Source organism: Protopterus annectens, chromosome 12.part0, assembly GCF_019279795.1.
Source record: "Protopterus annectens isolate FY-2018-M chromosome 12.part0, PAN1.0, whole genome shotgun sequence".
Lineage (NCBI taxonomy): Eukaryota > Metazoa > Chordata > Ceratodontiformes > Protopteridae > Protopterus > Protopterus annectens.
Genome location: NC_056746.1, coordinates 667,261,445 through 667,279,142, shown reverse-complemented (window position 1 = coordinate 667,279,142; position 17,698 = coordinate 667,261,445).

Genomic DNA, 17,698 nt, shown 5'->3' with positions numbered 1-17,698 from the left:
CCTGAAGCATGGGCAATGACCGGCCATACCTGTACATGCTGTGGAGTGACCTGAGTGCGTGTTATGTGGCTGATTCCAGCCCAGCAGGCAGCCTACTGTGATCATTCCCTTGTTCAGTCTGGTGGGTGGGACGTCGGTGTGTCTGACAGTGGCGTCACCGATTACAGGTGTGTCTGGCAGTGTGTGTGTTGCCTTTGGGGCTCTGACAGTTTAGCACACTGACGTTGAGAATTATGTGTTGCATGTCCTATGTCCTGTGGAGGCAGTTGCTTGTGTGTCTGCTTCAGAGGGCTCGTTAGGTTCATGACATGTCTTAACAGTGCCTCCAGGTATGTCTTAGTATGTTCATGTGTTTGATTAGCATTTGCGATAGTCACATGTGACACTGGGTATGTGGTGTGCATGGTGTCCTTCCTCCGCTGGTCTTGCCGGGTCATGGTTTGAGAGAGCACAGCCCCCTGTCTGGCTATATAGTTGCGTCTGTCACATGTATTATGTTCATTGGGGGAGGTGCGGCTTGTCCGTTTCCATGAGGCACCTGTAACAGTGGCCAGGATGCCCAGATTCACCATCTGAACAGGAGAGGTCGCTAGCAATTGACCCTTCGACATGCCAGAGAACGTGAATGCATTTGCTGTGTAACCGGGTCAGAAGGCACCTATAGGGAAGTGGGTACACAAGGGGATTCTAGGCCAGTGTAGTACTCCATTTAGTATACATGTACTTTACCTATGTAGGAATACTATGGGAGCAGGTGCAGAACTTTTGTGATATAGAGAACAGACAGTCGGGATTGCAAGAAGAGAGGTCATACACATAAACCTGCGGAGCACGGAGCTGGATACAGTGTAATGTTGCTTACACGGTACATGACGCACATGTCCACACATATACTGCACCTGACGCCTGTGGTTGGTGCCATAGGCTACGGTGGACAGAGACATCACATACATGGCATGACACAATACAGGTATGGTGACATTCTGCAGGTGTCGTACGCAGTGTGCTGGCTACTGACCACAGGTGTCACCTGTCAGCTGTGGTGCACGGTGTTCGACAGTCGGATGCTGTACCGGTACAGGAATCTACCCGCATTCGCGGTGCGTACACCTCTATGGCACACACACCATTGTGTGCAGATGGGGACACCTGTCTGTGTGGTCAGCACCCTCACAAGACAATGCACCAACGCGCCATGTCACAGGGGGTGGTCTTGCACAGGTGTCCAGTAAGGCTCACAGGTATGGCAATGACAGGGCTGTACAATGCAGCACCAGCACGGGATGGTCACCCTGTGTGGTCAGTGTCCAGTCACAACACTATATCTGCATACACCCTCTCAACAGGCAGCAGACATACACACATGTTGACACACTGACATGGTGGTGGCCACACATGTCTACACGGAGGGATGACGTGTTGCATGTACTACACCATCCACATCGATGCACCCCACACTGAGGTAGGTACAGATCTCTACCATGGTGTACAGTGATGTGTGGCACATGGCACATAGTCCACCCGATCTGTGGCATACATGGGCACACATTCCTGCACACATGTTGGTGCTAGGAATGCCACACCCGCTAAATGGGATTTGTGCAGGCGTGCAGTGGTATGTGGTGCATCCTGCATACTACCATTGTATCTGGCAGCTGTGCCAATATCTGCACTTGGGAGGTGGTAGGGGTTACAGTGGCAATATGACATATGGTCGATCACGCATGGCCGATGGGTATGCATCATGGCAGCGCTGTCATGTAAAGGCGACATAGCAGACTGTATGCACATGGCAGGGTAGGATGGTGTGTGACACACCTGTGACCAGCACCTGCACACATGCATGTGGACAGGTGTTTAAACAAATGGTGTACACACAGACTGCCATGCGTGCTGTTACTATGCCACCATATGACGGCCCCCATGATGGGTATGCATGTGGGAGGGGGTTGCAACTGTGTTACGGACACCGGACACCGCTCCTGCACGGCTGCACCGTGCACAGTACACATGTCACATGTATCCCCTGTTGCCATGTGTGTATGCATTGCTACGTTGTGACATGTGTGTCAACATTCATGGAACATGGACTGTGGTATGGTATCACAGCTGTCACAGGCAAACTGTACAAGGGTATGTGTCCCAGTGAACACCGCTACACCCTGTAGGGGGTGCATACCACAAACATGTGTCCGCCTTCCCTTCATGTGTGTATTACCGCGTACGCCTGTGTTATGCATGTGGTACATCACAGGCTTCGTATGTGTCCTGCGTGCAGTCCATGCACACAGCCAGGAAATCACATATGTGACATATCCAGACATTGTTTCACTGTGGTACAGCTGCAGTCATGTGTCATACCTGTGTCAGGCCCGTGGTATGTGTGGAGCACGCCTGTCCGTGTATACCGGTACGGGTGGACTACATCACACCTGTGGGATCATTGATAGTACATGTGTACTCTGCACGACGGACGTACACCACCACATAGTCTTCTGGACATATGGCACATGCAGTTGCTGGACCGTGAGGCATACTGCTGCACCGATGACATGGTGCTGGCATAGCAGCTACAGTGTTCACTACGGTGTGTACATGTTCATCCTGCACCCGTGACGCCTGTGCTGTCATCTGTGTGTGTACGTGTGACTGCAAGTGTGTCCACCCTGTGCGTGTGTACGGGTTTACCTGGCCGTGACTTGCAGTGTGTGCATTCTGTCTGCATGCCGGACGGCGCGTAGCACATACTACGTGTGTGAGCATGGCCAGGTTGCTGTTGTGTGGGTGGACACACACGACGGTCCACATTCTGCCTCCCATGCCGTCGCCCCATGTGTATGCATGTCTGCACTGTGCCGATTCTAAGTGTCTGAGCATGCCCAGTAAGCAGCTGTGTAGATGGACACACAGTACAGTGCACACCGCCCGCCTGCATTGATACCCCGTGTGCATGCCTGTTTCTTCGCAACTGCCACGCCTGTGGCATGGCCGGGTTGCTGTTGTGTGGGTGGACACACACGACGGTCCACATTCTGCCTCCCATGCCGTCGCCCCATGTGTATGCATGTCTGCACTGTGCCGATTCTAAGTGTCTGAGCATGCCCAGTAAGCAGCTGTGTAGATGGACACAAAGTACAGTGCACACCGCGCCCGTCTGCATTGATACCCCGTGTGCATGCCTGTTTCCCCTTCGCAACTGCCACGTCTGTGGCATGGCCGGGTTGCTGTTGTGTGGGTGGACACACACGATGGTCCACATTCTGCCTCCCATGCCGTCGCTCCATGTGTATGCATGTCTGCACTGTGCCGATTCTAAGTGTCTGAGCATGCCCAGTAAGCAGCTGTGTAGATGGACACACAGTACATTGCACACGGCGGCCGTCTACGTTGATACCCCGTGAGCATGTCTGTCTCCCCTTCGCAACCGCTAGGTGTGAGAGGCATGGCCAGTACACCATTCGGGGGTACACACTACAGTCGGCACCGATGTCTGCTACTAGGCGTGTAGCCATGGCCAATGACATCCTGCATAGCCATGGTGACCATCCAGGTGACTCATATGTGGCTGTTATGGCACAATGGCTGCCTACATCCTGCACGCCGCATGCCCTCTCATAGGGTATACTGTATGTGGTGCATCCCGTATTCATGTCATGATGTACTGCTCCGTAGTTAGTTGGTATTCCCGACTGCAGCACTACCGTGTTACTGTATGGCCACCTTGGGATGGTAACAGGCTGTGTGACTGCGCACTCTGTCTTCATTCCCTATCGGCCGCCTTGCCTCTGCAGATGATACCACCCACCTAGGGGTATGCCTCCTGACAGTGCTGTGCTCAGTAATCTCGGTAGCACGTTCTGTAAATGCATCATGCTGTAGTGAGTTCATGTAGGTAGGCGTAGGTTTGACTCCCGGCCCTTCCCTGTGTGTGTGTGTGTGTGTGTGTGTGTGTGTGTGTGTGTGTGTGTGTGTTTCCAGCTGCTTTTAGATGCTTCGCAACACATACCTTGGCTATTGTCAGCTATTCCCTTACGGGTGATGTCACCCGCCTAGAAGTATGCCTCTGACAGCGCTGTGCTCAGTAATCTCAGTAGCGCTTTCTGTAAATGCATCATGCTGTAGTGAGTTCATGTAGGTAGGCGTAGGTTCGACTCTCGGCCCTTCCCTGTGTGTGTGTGTGTGTGTGTGTGTGTGTGTGTGTGTTTCCAGCTGCCTCTGCAGATGAACATGCTTTTAGATGCTTCGCAACACATACCTTGGCTATTGTCAGCTATTCCCTTACGGGTGATGTCACCCACCTAGAAGTATGCATCTGACATCGCTGTGCTCAGTAATCTCGATAGCGCATTCTGTAAATGCATCATGCTGTAGTGAGTTCATGTAGGTAGGCATAGGTTCGAATCTCGGCCCTTCCCTGTGTGTGTGTGTGTGTGTGTGTGTGTGTGTGTGTTTCCAGCTGCCTCTGCAGATGAACATGCTTTTAGACGCTTCGCAACACATACCTTTGCTATTGTCAGCTATTCCCTTACGGGTGATGTCACCCCCCCCTAGAAGTATGCCTCTGACAGCGCTGTGCTCAGTAATCTCGGTAGCGCGTTCTGTAAATGCATCATGCTGTAGTGAGTTCATGTAGGTAGGCGTAGATTCGACTCTCGGCCCTTCCCTGTGTGTGTGTGTGTGTGTGTGTGTGTGTGTGTGTGTGTGTGTGTGTGTGTGTTTCCAGCTGCCTCTGCAGATGAACATGCTTTTAGACGCTTCGCAACACATACCTTGGCTATTGTCTGCTATTCCCCACGGGTGATGTCACCCACCTAGAAGTATGCCTCTGACAGCTGTGCTCAGTAATCTTGGTAGCTTGTTCTATAAATGCATCATGCTGTAGTGAGTTCATGTAGGTAGGCGTAGGTTCGACTCTCAGCCCTTCCCTGTGTGTGTGTGTGTGTGTGTGTGTGTGTGTGTTTCCAGCTGCCTCTGCAGATGAACATGCTTTTAGACGCTTCGCAACACATACCTTGGCTATTGTCAGCTATCCCCTTACGGGTGATGTCACCCGCCTAGAAGTATGCCTCTGACAGCGCTGTGCTCAGTAATCTCGGTAGCGCGTTCTGTAAATGCATCATGCTGTAGTGAGTTCATGTAGGTAGGCGTAGGTTCGACTCTCGGCCCTTCCCTGTGTGTGTGTGTGTGTGTGTGCGTGTGTGTGTGTGCGTGTGTGTTTCCAGCTGCCTCTGCAGATGAACATGCTTTTAGACGCTTGGCAACACATACCTTGGCTATCGGCGGCTATTCCTTTACGGGTGTTGTCACCCACCTGGACATATGCCTCTGACGGTGCTTTGTTCGGTGGTCCACGTAGCGCGTTCCATACCTGTGTCATACTGTTGTGTGTTTGGGTATGTGGGGGTGTGGTCAATCACCATGCCTGCCACATGTGTGTGTGTGTCTATGCTCCCAGCTGCATGGGTTCATAGGGTATGGCTTTAGAGTTTCCGCAGAACACTCATATCCTGCCGCCATCCCTGTGTTTGTGGATGGTGAGACACAGCTCGTGGACTGCCTGTGTGCCTGCTGTGGCTGGCGACCTCCATAGTGTGTTCTCCATGTGCACCCTGCTATGGTGTGGTGGGGTGGTGCTGTGTACGTTACTCTCACGGGCTTGCCACATGTGTCCGTCTGTATCTCTGTCGTTGTATATCTACGTACCTATGTTGTGCCCATAGCGCTGCTCTTGCATGGACAGCTGTCTGTCCTATGTATCGCATATTTGCACGGCTGACACATAGAACTGTGGTACGATGCATATCCACTCATTGTCCATGCAACGTCCGTATTCCAGAACACCCTAGAGACATCTGCTGGATATCGTGGCAGACAGCTATCCTTGCTGTACTGACACTGTACCCGTACACGCCATAAACCTTGTGTGTAATTGCCTATTTATGGTGTGTGTATGTCTAACTGTGCTGTATGCATGGTCGTGTGTGTGTCCCACTATAGCCATCTGTGCAGGTGTCGCCACTATGGGTAATCCTTGTGGACCGCTGTTTCATGTGCACTTCTGCACATGCCTGCAGACCGTACTACCCCTCCTACGGCAGCGGCCTTAGATCGACCGCTGCCCTAGGCTATAGGGCTCCATGGTGCCCACCACCACAACACATGGTGCCCCCATCCTGGTATACCTACATGACATACCTACTAGACAGGTGGTTCTACTAGTGCGGCGCCCTAGGCAGCCGCAGGATTGGCGTATGCCTACGGCCGGCTATGAGCACATCACAAGGCATACGTCTACAGTCAGTGTTTTACGAAGGCTAGGTTATAATACCAGAGGGGGGACCTCATCAACTATGCTTTAGAATGCGGATTTAGATGGATTATTAGGTGGAGGGTTGACCACACACCAGGGCTGACTGATGAAACACTGATGAAGCCTCTTTTGAGAAGCAGGTGGCTTAAACCCCGTAACAGGAATGTAGTTTAGGTACAGATATACAGTTAACACACATTAGTCCACTCTTTCAGTTGTGTACCACTGTATTACATTGATATGATATGCATATCTTCTATATATATTGTTAGATCTTTGATTGATGAGTATTAGGCATAGTACAATATCATATAATACATGTGTTAATAGGATGTTTTTGGAGATGTTCATATATGTGTGTGTAGTTAACATTGCGTCTGTGCTTTATATGCTGTGGTTACATGTTCATTGTTTGCTGAGAAATTAACCAATGAAAGTGTAAGGGGGGATATTTAAAGCCTGGATGCTTTTATGTTATGTGTAAGTCTGACGGAGCCTACGGGTGAAAGCGCTTACATGTCTATGAAGGAACCTTTGTATACCATTTATGACCTGTCCTGGACAATGTCTACGTTGACTGTTTCATCTACCTATGTGTGTTTTGGATTGTGTGCCATAAGGTGCCAGCGGTTCTTTGATGTTGATTAGGTGTATTCCATGGTCAATTGACATTAATCCTATTAATTCACCGAAGGATGTTCTTCATAAGTGGGAACGCCATAGTTTGACCATCCTATGACCTTCCTAGCTGACGTTGTTATTGTGCCATTGGTATGTGTTCCACAGGTCGCCCATTTGTTCCGCGGTATGGAAGCGAGTGATCCCCATTTTGGTGCTGGCAGATTGAGTGCTGTGTACGCCGGTATTCGCACGGCGGTCTGACTTTGTATGGGGAGTGTCTACTGTAGTCCCTATCTGTATTTCCTGTGTTATGCCTCACTGCAGCTGTGTGATTCCACCAGGTTTGCAGTTATGAGTGCCATCTTGGTCGTACGCTTGTCCATCCATGGCAATTGCCTACTGGACACTGGTATAGGGCAGTACACATTTCACACCTGCATTTAGCATTATCCGGTGGATGCTTTGCACAATTAGTGGGGAGTAAGGCATGTGCTACTCCCACATCCCTCCCACGGGGCGGGACAACAGATTATCTGCCAAACAACACCGAGCCCCATTTCTGCATACCCAGGATCCCATGGCTGCAACCCTCGACGGTACCCATTACACATCCGTCATGTGTGCGGGAATGGGATGTGGACGCACTTCTATGGACTCTACAGTCTGGGGATTTCTGTTCATATGTCCTGCATTTCATAGACAGTTGTCATCAACCTTGAACACGCTGGTGGTGCATATGTCTGGCTGTGCTGTAGTCACGGCTGTCAGTTCTTCTGGGTCTCTCGATCGCAGCTGGTTGACATTGCGTACGGATGAATTTTTGGGGTCCTACAATGGACACCAATTTGCATATGTAAAGTGTAGAACTTGTTGGACTGTGTCCATCTGGCCAGTGGGTTTGACTGCTGCTGTATGTTCCCCAATCGCGGATGTCTGTTTGACTACCCATATTATGTAGTGCTACGTTAACCAGGTTTTTCTAAACTGAACCCAAATGGTGTAAATCCAATGATGCAGGCTAACAAATGCTTTAACTAATCCTCAGATGTCCCATTAGGAAATTTCCGCCACTGTATTGTCAAAATAACACAACCAAAACATGTAGATCCTATTAATTCATTGAAGGATGTTCTTTATAAGTGTGAAAGCCATAGTTTAAAGATCCTATGACCTTCCTAGTTGACGTTGTTGGTGTGCCATTAGTATGTGTTCCGCAGGTCGCCCATTTGTTCCGCAGTATGGTAGCGAGTGATCCCCATTTTCTTGCTGGCAGATTGAGTGCTGTGTACGCCGGTATTCGCACGGCGGTCTGACTTTGTATCAGGAGTGTGTACTGTAGTCCCTATCTGTATTTCCTGTGTTATGCCTTACTGCAGCTGTGTAATTCCACCAGGTTTGCAGTTATGGGTGCCATCTTGGTCGTACGTTTGTCCATCCATGGGAATTGCCTACTGGACACTGGTATAGGGCTGTACTCATTTCACAGCTGCATTTTGCATTCTCCGGTGGATGATTTGCATTATTGGTGGGGAGTAAGGCATGTGCTATACCCACATCCCTCCCACGGGGTGGGACAATGGATTATCTGCCAAACAACACCGAGCCCCATTTCTGCATACCCACGATCCCATGGCTGCAGCCCTCGACGGTACCCATTACACATCCTTCATGTGTGCGGGACTGGGATGTGGACGCACTTCTATGGACTCGACCATCTGGGTATTTCTGCTCATATGTCCTGCATTTCATGGACACTTGTCATCAACCTTAAACACGCTGGTGGTGCATATGTCTAGCTGTGCAGTAGTCATGGCTGTTACACCTTCAGCGTTGCTCACTCCATCTCGTATCTATTGCATAGGGTTAAATTTTTGGGTCCTACAATGGACACCAATGTGCATATGTAAAGTGTAGCACTTATTGGACTGTGTCCATCTGGCCAGTGGTTTTGACTGCTGCTGTATGTTCCCCAATCGCGGATGTCTGTTTGACTACCCATATTATGTAGTGCTATGACATCCAGGTTTTTCAATCCTGAAACCAAATGGTGTACATCTAAAGATGCAGGTTAGCTACTGCTTTACATAATCCTCAGAAGTCACAATAGGAAATATCCGCCACTGTATTGTCAAAATAACACCACCATAACATGTAGATCCTATTAATTCATTGACAGATGTTCTTTATAGGTGGGAACTCCATAGTTTAACCATCCTATGACCTTCCTAGTTGACGTTGTTGGTGTGCCATTAGTATGTGTTCCGCAGGTCACCCATTTGTTCCGCAGTATGGCAGCGAGTGATCCCCGTTTTGGTGCTGGCAGATAGAGTGCTGTGTACGCCGGTATTCGCATGGCGGTCTGGCTTTGTATGGGGAGTGTGTACTGTAGTCCCTATCTGTATTTCCTGTGTTATGCCTTACTGCAGCTGTGTAATTCCACCAGGTTTGCAGTTATGGGTGCCATCTTGGTCGTACGTTTGTCCATCCATGGGAATTGCCTACTGGACACTGGTATAGGGCTGTACACATTTCACAGCTGCATTTAGCATTCTCCGGTGGATGATTTGCATTATTAGTGGGGAGTAAGGCATGTGCTATACCCACATCCCTCCCACGGGGCGGGACAACGGATTATCTGCCAATCAACACCGAGCCCCATTTCTGCATACCCACGATCCCATGGCTCCAACCCCCAACGGTGCCCATTACACACCCTTCAGGTGTGCGGGAATGGGATGTGGGCGTACCTCTATGGACTCGTCAATCTGGGGATTTTTGTTCATATGTCCTGCATTTCATGGACACTTGTCATCAACCTTAAACACGCTGGTGGTGCATATGTCTAGCTGTGCCGTAGTCACGGCTATCGCTTCTTCTGGTAGTACAATAGCAGCTGAATGGTATTCCGTAAGGATCAATTTTTGGGTCCTACAATGGACACCAATGTGCATATGTAAAGTGTAGACCTTGTTGGACTGTGTCCACCTGGCCAGTGGTTTTGACTGCTGCTGTATGTTCCCCAATCGTGGATGTCTGTTTGACTACCCATATTATGTAGTGCTACGAAAACCAGGTTATTCTAAAATGAACCCAAATGGTGTTAATGTAATGATGCAGGTTAGCAACTGCTTTAACTAATCCTTAGTAGTCTCAATAGGAAATATCCGCCACTGTCTTGTCAGATTAACACCACCAAAACATGTAGATCCTATTAATTCATTGAAGGATGTTCTTTATAAGTGGGTACGCCATAGTTTACAGATCCTATGACCTTCCTAGTTGACGTTGTTGGTGTGCCATTAGTATGTATTCCGCAGGTCGCCCATTTGTTCCGCAGTATGGACGCGAGTGATCCCCATTTTCTTGCTGGCAGATTGAGTGCTGTGTACGCCGGTATCCGCACGGCAGTCTGACTTTGTATGGGGAGTGTGTACTGTAGTCCCTATGTGTATTTCCTGTGTTATGCCTTACTGCAGCTGTGTAATTCCACCAGCTTTGCAGTTATGGGTGCCATCTTGGTTGTACGTTTGTCCATCCATGGGAACTGCCTACTGGACACTGGTATAGGGCTGTACTCATTTCACAGCTGCATTTAGCATTCTCCGGTGGATGCTTTGCATTATTGGTGGGGAGTAAGGCATGTGCTATACCCACATCCCTCCCACGGGGCGGGACAACGGATTATCTGCCAAACAACACCGAGCCCTATTTCTGCATACCCAGGATCCCATGGCTGCAACCCTCGACGGTACCCATTACACATCCTTCATGTGTGCAGGACTGGGATGTGGACGCTCTTCTATGGACTTGACAATCTGGGGATTTCTGTTCATATGTCCTGCATTTCATGGACACTTGTCATCAACCTTAAACACGCTGGTCATGCATATGTCTAGCTGTGCCATAGTCACGGCTGTTCACTCCTTCTAGGTCGCTCGATCGCAGCTGGTAGATGTGGCATACGGATCAATTTTTGGGGTCCTACAATGGACACCGATGTGCATATGTAAAGTGTAGAACTTGTTGGACTGTGTCCATCTGGCCAGTGGGTTTGACTGCTGCTGTATGTTCCCCAATCGCGGATGACTGTTTGACTACACATATTATGTAGTGCTACGAAAACCATTTTTTTCTGAAATTAACCCACATGGTGTAAATCCGATGATGCAGGTTAGCAACTGGTTTAAATAAACCTCAGAGGCCCCAATGGGAAATATCCGCCACTGTATTGTCATAACTAACACCACCAAAACATGTAGATCCTACTAATTCATTGAAGGATGTTCTTTATAATTGGGAACGCCATAGTTTAACCATCCTATGACCTTCCTAGTTGACGTTGTTGGTGTGCCATTAATATGTGTTCCACAGGTCACCCATTTGTTCCGCAGTATGGTAGCGTGTGATCCCCATTTTCTTGCTGGCAGAGTGGGTGCTGTGTACGCCGGTATTCGCACGGCGGTCTGACTTTGTATGGGGCGTGTCTACTGTAGTCCCTATCTGTATACACATTCCACACCTGCATTTAGCATTATCCGGTGGATGCTTTGCGTTATTTGTGGTGAGTAAGGCATGTGCTACACCCACATCCCTCCCACGGGGCGGGACAACGGATTATCTGCCAAACAACACAGAGCCCCATTTCTGCATACCCAGGATCCCATGGCTGCAACCCTCGACGGTACCCATTAAACATCCTTCATGTGTGCGGGACTGGGATGTGGACGCACTTCTATGGACTCGACAATCTGGGGATTTCTGTTCATATGTCCTGCATTTCATGGACACTTGTCATCAACCTTAAACACGCTGGTGGTGCATATGTCCAGCTGAGCCGTACTCACGGCTGTCGCGTTTTCTGGTGGAACGGTAGCGGCTGGATGGAATTCTGTACGGATCAATTTTTGGGTCCTACAATGGACACCAATGTGCATATGTAAAGTGTAGAACTTGTTGGACTGTGTCCATGTGGCCAGTGGTTTTGACTGCTGCTGTATGTTCCCCATTTGCGGATGTCTATTTGACTACCCATATTATGTAGTGCTACGAAAACCAGGTTTTTCAAAACTGAAACCAAATGGTGTACATCCAAAGATGCAGGTTAACAACTGCTTTAAATAATCCCCAGAAGTCCCAATAGGGAAGTATCACCACTTTATTGTCAGAATGACACCACCATAACAGGTAGATCACAAGCACTTTCGCCCGGTCTTACCGGGCATTTTCAAGTGTAATTAGCAGTAACATATAACTAAATAAATACTATTACGTATTTTAATAATGAAGTTAATACTATGTTATTTGGACGATAGCTTCTGCTATTGTCATACAATGCTGTGGGTGTTGCCAGTTACCATACATATGGCTTTCTCATAAGCCGACTTCACATTTCTAAACACTAATGTGGCCTCCTTTAAGGCCCCTGAGCCAGTGGTGAACAATACTCAAGCCACTGCATCACTTACATATGCCTTCTACCAGCACCTACAGGACTGCATGGTTCAGGCAATCCCTTACCCAACTGTGGGTCTTTGTACCAATGCCAAGAATCCAGTGTGGTGTACCCCAGCCATACACAAGCTCTACAATGAGAGGAGGTAGCTACTACAAGACAGAGCAGACTCCTTGTGAGGTATGACACCCTTGCTCATTATATGTGAAGAACTACAAGCTCTCATGACATCATCCGGGGCAGGTCCCACAGATATATCACCAAGGACTTGACAGACAATCATACAGCCTTCTTTAGCTATGTTGGACACCTGGGAGGAAACTCACAGATATGCTCTGACTGGGTTCACAATGATGTGAGGTTTACTGAACATACACACATTGCCAACATACTGGTTGACAGGTTCGGTGAAGACATCTCCACCCCCTCCCCCCCACATGGAGAGATGTCTGTACCAGAAGATTGTGGCCCCCAAATGTTCTGTAACGCACAGGTGGGACATGCTCTCTCCAAGGTAGTGAACACAGCATCCATGGGACCAGATGGTGTCCCGGCTGTGTACTCCGCGATCTCATTGAGGAATTAGACCCACAGTTAGGACAGCTGTTTAATCTTAGCCTCACTTCAGGTAATGTACCCAAGTTGTGGCACACGGCAACTGTAGTCCCACTTCACAGGAACAGTGCCTCCACTGACCCTGGTTATTACCGTCCCATTAGCTTGAGAAGCCTTATCTGCAAAGACATGGGGAAGGATCATACTGGAGCTCATAGATGACGACATAGGGGACCTGCATACTTTGCATCCAACCCAGTTTGGCTTGGTCAAGGGCAGATCATGACGTTTTAGGAACAGTCACCTAGGCCATTGATGAGGGTCAGGCAGTCCATACAGCCTACCTCGACCTGGCAAAGGCCTTCAACACAATACCCCCCTCGGGTATCATTGATAAACCCATCGGATTGGATGTGAACCCGTACATCGCAGGATGGGTTGCAAACTGGCTAGGTGACACAACCCACATGGTCATAGTTGCTGGCACCATGTCAGACTCACTGCCAGTCACAGGCGGTGTCCCACGGGGCTCTTTCCTGGGTCCACTCTTTTTCTGCATCTACATTTCCAAGGTACAAGCAAACACAGGGGGGTTATGGCTGACATTGTTTGCAGATGACTGCGAACTGGGTGCCATAGTGGGACGGACATCTGACACAGATATCCTTCAAAGGGGCCTCACAGATATGGATATCTGCTGCCAGGGACATGGCCTACAGCTAAATGCCGGGTAATGCATAGTCATACCCATCGGGAAGAACAAGGTCACCCCTAGCCGCCATATGGGTGGCAGTCCACTGAGCACAAAGGGAATTACCAGGGATCTAGGGACCCAGGTTGTCAGTCACCATTCGTTCGACACACACGTTGCTAATGTGGTTCGGTAGAACTTCTACATTGCCCACCTGATCGTGCAGGGATTCACATCTAGATCAGGGTAGGTCATCGTCTCCTTGTACTCATTACTCATTAGACCTATGATTGAGTACATTGCCCCATTCGGAAGGTATCTGACCCGACACCTGCAGCAGCTGGGAAGGCCCCATAGGTTCATCGTCAGTCGGATGCAGGGTGTCAGGTATTTGTGTTATGCTGCCCAACTGTAGGGACTCCTGCTCCATTCAGTCACATACCACTTGTTTAGTGGTGACCTGTGCCTGACATACGAGGCCATGTCGACCCATATTTGATGACTATGCTTCACCTAATGGATCTACATCCCTTGGAACCACAGGGGCAGGTGACGTGAACCTTGACACGGTCATTAATAGAATGTGTTGGAGGGACAGATACATCACCCAGACACTCACTATGCTGTGGAACAACATCCCAGTACATGTGAGGCAGAGAACCTTGCTGGCCTTGTTCGAGGGGGATCTTGTCCAATGGATGGGGGATTGCGGATATACCCCAGGGATTACATCATTGTCACTGCTTGACAGAGGTACAGCAATATAATAGGCATTTTATCTCCAGACTGGAGGGTTAGCAAAGGAAACATAACTATGGCCTAGGGTTATGGCTGCCCTTGGGTAGATAGCCTACTATGTACCTATGGACCTATGAACCTATGTTCATAGTTTGTCCCATTCACACTTGTCTATCCCCTATCCTCATTCATATGTGTATATTTCTGTGGCACATGATTGAACTATGTATTACCTGCAGGTATGCTGTCTACAGTGCACATACGTCACGGTTGATTACAGTGTATCTGTGTACCTACCTCTGTGATACTGAGGACTACCACACATCCTTCACAGCGTTACATGCATAAGTCCATACTATTATTCTTTGGCCTGGGGGGGGTTGTTAGGGCAACGGTTACACGTGTCCCTGTTTGTGCACGCGTCATGGTGGTCTTTGACCAGCCTCCGTTGCTATCGTGGGATGGACAGTAGTGTTGGTGTGTGTTTGGGATGTGTTTTCACTGCCTGTACATCTGTGGGGGGTGGGGTTGGCACATGTTCCTCTTTGCAGGGAGCCCCATCCTGGACATTTGTGTCATGCATCGACACTTGGCACGTGCCATATGTCCTGTGCTATTCCCACAGTCGTGTATGCCTTCCTGCATTACTACTGTGTGTTACTGGCTGTTTGTATCTGGTACACATGGCTATTATGGTGGATAGCTTGGCCTATTCCCATGCTATGACATACCCATTCATCCAGGCATATACATGTTATTCCATCCTTTGCTAGCCGTGGGTGTTTGGCCGTCCGCAACGCTATTCTCAACGTGTGATGTCCCACCTTCACCTTCTGTGCCTGTAGCACCCTGTTGGGCGCCCTGCTCGGTGGGCAGATGTTCCGCCATATGTGTTGTGTTTGACATGTCTGCATAGCTAATCATCAGTACGGTGGCTGAACATACTGCCTTGTCCAGATGTGCACAGTTATGGCACCGCGTGTGCACGCCTATGGGGTTTCAACAGGTCCATACCACATGCGGGATGTACACATTCTGCCGACACATTCACATGCGGCCATTTGGATATCTGTACCTGAGGTGGGATGTTAACATGTGGGGTACATATTTGCCCGCGTGGCACTGCCTAGGACAATACTTCTTACTACATTTCAGGTATACCCATTGTGTGTAGGTGTGTAGCTGCGCAAGGCTGCTAGCTGGGTTGGGTGCACGGTTGTACATGGGTGCGGGTTACATGCTATGACGGGGCTGTTGTATATTACATTTGCATGCAAGGGTTCTGCTTCTGGATATTACGCTTAGGCATATGCCGTCCTATGTGTATGTGACGGGCACGTTGCTGGGTGTAGTACATGTTGCTATGCACATGTTTGTCTGTGTTTAGGGTATCTAGTTTCCTTCTTGTTGTTATATCGACATGGCTACCCAGCTGTGTACTCTCACTACTGCTGGTGACCATGCCCATGTGGCTACTTCTATGTAGGTGTGGTGCACTGACATGCTGCGGTACACCTTCACTGGGTATGCCCACTGACAGTGCATTGCGTGACGGACACGGTATTACGCGTATCCTTTGTTCCTTGGACGGGTACACTTTGGACTTCGTGGGTTAATGTTTGGTTCTCCGTTTTGTGTGAATGGGTACTATGTTGCATAGTCTGCGTACGTTTCATTATCCACGGACCCTTGCTGGTGCGGTTACTATTGCAGGCGGCCTGTGGAAGTCAGCACTTTAGGTTGCTCATCGCCTGCCGGCTTGGCCACGCCTACGGCCGCATCCTACTTGGGCTCGCTCACGTGCCCTCCGCACGTGTCTGTGGTTGCAGCGCGCACTCATTACTATGCATATGGCGCTGCTACGCCGATTATTCACTGCACTGCCGGTGCAAGCCTTACACCGGCCTTGCGCCGAGCTTCATGAATCCCGGGGTATGTCTTTTTAATTTTTATTTCAAGATGCTGTTAACTGACTGGATTTGACACAGATGTATCATTATTTAAACAAGAGCAGCAGTTACTGTAGTATGTCTGAGGAAGCAGAGAGGACTCTGTGAAAGTGCTCATATGTTTTATATATTTTTACTATTTTTATTAAAGTGTTGTTTTGCCGTGTGTATTCCAACGAGTTGTTGGCATTTTTGGAACATAACCTCTCTTTGCCTTGAGCTACACTGTGGCAGTGCTACTGTGTGCACAACTTTCTCTTATCCTTTTTAATTTCGTTCCTCTGGCATAAAAATAACAGATGTCAAACTAATTTAAGAGACTCTGTTCTGACACAATGGGCACACATATGTTTCTCAAGTCTTTTTATTTTCAATTACAGGTACACATACTAAACCTAGAGTACTTCACAATAGTTTTCACTCTTACTCACAAACACTGGCTAATGTACAATATATGTACTGTACCTGTGTACTATTTATATATTCTACCTATGTTCCAAATTTCAGCTGTACACCACAAATCTATTAATTACCTTTATTTTTAAATTAATATTTTCTTGTTTGTTCTCTCCACTGTAACTGTTGACGTGATGCATACCACTGTAAAAACATGTCTATTGTAATTTGTCTGTATACTGATCATGTCTAAATATCTAAATGTATCTGTAATTTTTCTATGTGGAGCTTTTCTCCCTGGGCCACTGCTAAAAAAAGGCCTTTTTGGCTCAGTCAGACATCCCCAGTTAACAAATGCAAAATAAAAATAATTAATATTATTTTGTTCCCAGTAAAAGGCAGTCTCATCCTTGTTACCATTCATAATGGTCAGTTTTATTTTTCTTTCTGTTTATTCATTTAGTTTAATTTGATTCTTCATGACCACTAGGTCTTTACCACAGTAGGCCTGAGTGTCTATAACTGCTTCTTTAAGTTCATTTAACTTCATGTTCATTCCTTCACTAATGCTGTCAATCCATTTTAGCCTCTGTGTCTCTCTTCTTTTTTTCTTTGAGATTTCCCAACATTGGAGTCTTCTCTAGCAAAGCATACCTTCCCATTATTTAACAAGAGTATATGAGTTTTTGATTGACTATTAGTGTGACGAGTCTGGCTTTATTACCTTAAGCATTGACTGATTTTATGTTCCTGCAGTGTATGGAATTCTTAAAAGTTTTCACCCACATCACAAATCAAAAGTATTGATTTTCTGGTGCAAAGACTTGCTTGTACTCCATCTTACACAACCATATGCTATTACTGGAAAAATCATATCTTTGAATATTTAGACCTTTTTTACAATGCCTCTGCTCTTTAAAATCTTATCCAGATTTGCCATAGCTTTCCTTAAAAAGAATTAGGCATCTTTTAACTCCATGGCTGTG